We start from the raw sequence: 3,678 nt of genomic DNA on the forward strand, positions 1-3,678 counted from the left end.
TAGGTAGATTGGATGGGCTATTTATAGATGGGCTATGTACAGCTGCAACGATCGGTTAGCTGCTCGGATAGCTGATATTTAAAGTTAGTGAGGGAGATATAAGTCTCCAACTTCAATGATTTTTGCATTTCGTTCCAGTCACTGGCAGCAGAGAACTGGAAGGAAAGGCGGCCAAAGGAGGTGTTGGCTTTGGGAATGATCAGTGAGATATACCTGCTGGAACGCGTGCTACGGGTGGGTGTGGTTATCATGACCAGTGAGCTGAGATAAGGCAGAGCTTTACCAAGCAAAGACTTATAGATGACCTGGAGCTAGTGGGTCTGGCGATGAATATGTAGCGAGGGCCAGCCTATTTTCGACATTGTAGAACTTTTGTGAAGACATCAAAACTATGAAATAACACATAGCCATCCTTTGCCTTACTGTCAGCTTTGCACACTCTTGGCATTCTCTCAATCAGCTTCATGAGGAATGTTTTTCCAACAGTCTTGAAGGAGTTCCTACATTTTATGCTGAGCACTTGTTGGCTGCTTATCCTTCACTCTGCGGTCTAACTCATCCCAAACCATCTCAATTGGGTTGAGGTCGGGTGATTGTGGAGGCCAGGTCATCTGATGCAGCACTTCATCACTCTAAAATTACCCTTACACAGCCTGGAGGTGTGACGCAATCTTAACTGCTCTCCGCTTTGCCCTCACCCACCTAGAAAAGAAGAATACATACGTATGTGAGATTGCTGTTCATTGACTACAGCTCTGCGTTCAACACCATTGTGCCCCCTGGGTCTAAACACCTCCCTCTGCAACTGGATCCTAGACTTCCTGATGGGCCCACCCCAGGTGGTATGGGTTGGCAACATTACCTTAACCACAATGACCCTCAACACAGGGATCCCACAGGGGTGTGTGCTTAGTCCCCTCTTGTACTTCCTGTTCACCCATGACTGCGTGGCCACACACGACGGTGGTAGGCCTGATCACCAGCGACTATGAGTCAGCCAACAGGCCGGTCCAAACACACGCAACGCGCCTCTTCCCCCTCAGGAGGTTGAAAAACTTTGGCATGGGCTCTCAGATCCTCTGAAAGTTCTATAGTTGTACCAGTGAGAGCATTTTTACTGGCTGGATCACTGTCTGGTATGCCAACAGCTCCGCCCTTGATCACATGGCGCTACAGAGGTTGGTGCAAACAGTCCAGTACATCACTGGGGCCGAGCTCCCTGCCATCCAGGACATCTATATCAGGAGGTGTAGTAGGAAGGCCCGGAAAATTGTTAGACTCCAACCACCAAAGCCAAGCGGTACCGGTGTTTCAAGTCTGGCACCAACAGGCTCTTTACAGTGGGGGAAAAAAGTATTTGACCCCTGCTGATTTTGTACGTTTGCCCACTGACAAAGAAATTATCAGTCTATACTTTTAATGGTAGGTTTAATTGAACAGTGAGAGACAGAATAACAACAAAAATATCGAGAAAAACGCATGTCAAAAATGTTATAAATTGATTTGCATTTTAATGAGGGAAATACAGTGGGGGAAAAAAGTATTTAGTCAGCCACCAATTGTGCAAGTTCTCCCACTTAAAAAGATGAGAGAGGCCTGTAATTTTCATCATAGGTACACGTCAGCTATGACAGGCAAAATGAGAAAAAAAAATCCAGAAAATCACATTGTAGGATTTTTAATGAATTTATTTGCAAATTATGGTGGAAAATAAGTATTTGGTCAGCTATAAACAAGCAAGATTTCTGGCTCTCACAGACCTGTAACTTCTTCTTTAAGAGGCTCCTCTGTCCTCCACTCGTTACCTGTATTAATGACACCTGTTTGAACTTGTTATCAGTATAAAATACACCTGTCCACAACCTCAAACAGTCACACTCCAAACTCCACCATGGCCAAGACCAAAGAGCTCTCCAAGGATGTCAGGGACAAGATTGTAGACCTACACAAGGCTGGAATGGGCTACAAGACCATCACCAAGCAGCTTGGTGAGAAGGTGACAACAGTTGGTGCAATTATTCGCAAATGGAAGAAACACAAAGAAATGTCAATCTCACTCGGCCTGGGGCTCCATGCAAGATCTCACCTTGTGGAGTTGCAATGAGCATGAGAACGGTGAGGAATCAGCCCAGAACTATACGGGAGGATCTTGTCAATGATCTCAAGGCAGCTGGGACCATAGTCACCAAGAAAACAATTGGTAACACACTACGCCGTGAAGGACTGAAATCCTGCAGCGCCCGCAAGGTCCCCCTGCTCAGGAATACATATACATGCCCGTCTGAGCTTTGCCATTGAACATCTGAATGATTCAGAGGACAACTAGTGAAAATGTTGTGGTCAGATGAGACCAAAATGGAGCTCTTTGGCATCAACTCAACTCACCGTGTTTGGAGGAGGAGGAATGCTGCCTATGACCCCAAGAACACCATCTCAAACATGGAGGTGGAAACATTATGCTTTGGGGGTGTTTTTCTGCTAAGGGGAGAGCACAACTTCATTTGACGGGGCCATGTACTGTCAAATCTTGGGTGAGAACCTCCTTCCTTCAGCCAGGGCATTGAAAATGGGTCGTGGATGGGTATTCCAGCATGACAATAACCCAAAACACACAGCCAAGGCAACAAAGGAGTGGATCAAGAAGAAGCACATTAAGGTTCTGGAGTGGCCTAGCCAGTCTCCAGACCTTAATCCCAAAGAAAATCTGTGGAGGGAGCTGAAGGTTCGAGTTGCCAAACGTCAGCCTCAACCTTAATGACTTGGAGAAGATCTGCAAAGAGGAGTGGGACAAAATCTCTCCTGAGATGTGTGCAAACCTGGTGGCCAACTACAAGAAACGTCTGACCTCTGTGATTGCCTACAAGGGTTTTGCCAGCAAGTACTAAGTCATGTTTTGCAGAGGGGTGAAATACTTATTTCCCTCATTAAAATGCAAATCAATTTCTAACATTTCTGACATGCATTTTTCTGGATTTTTTTGTTGTTATTCTGTCTCTTACTGTTCATATAATCCTACCATTAAAATTATAGACTGATCATTTCTTTGTAAGTGGGCAAACGTACAAAATCAACAGGGGATCAAATACTTTTTCCCCCACTGTAACAGCTTCTATCCCCAAGCAATACGACTGATAATTAGCTAACAAAATAGCTACACAGACTATCTGAGTTGACCTTTTTATTTTTGTCTCTATGCCCACTCACAGGGCTCTACACACACAAACACACTGATACCACAACACACACAAACACTCACACATAATATGTACATACATTTATACTGACTCTACACACACACACACACACACACCCACTCACATACAAGCTGCTGCTACTCTGTTTACCTTATATCCTGATGCCTAGTCACCTTATCGCAAAACATATCTACCTCCATCACTCCAGTATCCCTGAACTTTGTAAATATGGTATTGGAACTGACCCTGTATATAGTATGTTACTTATTTATTGTGTTCTTCATATGTCTTCTTTTTTCTTCTTAGTACTACTTTGTTATTGATTATTGCTTTGTTGGGTTTTGATTTGCAAGAATGGCATTTCACTGTCCTTGTGCACGTGACATTAAAACTTGGAGCTTGATCTATATACTCTATCTATAGTATCTGTATACTCTATCGATAGTATCTAAACTCAGCAAAAAAAGAAACGTCCCTTTTTCAG

This window comes from Salmo salar, chromosome ssa09 (genome assembly GCF_905237065.1).
Source record: "Salmo salar chromosome ssa09, Ssal_v3.1, whole genome shotgun sequence".
In the NCBI taxonomy this organism is placed as follows: Eukaryota; Metazoa; Chordata; class Actinopteri; order Salmoniformes; family Salmonidae; genus Salmo; species Salmo salar.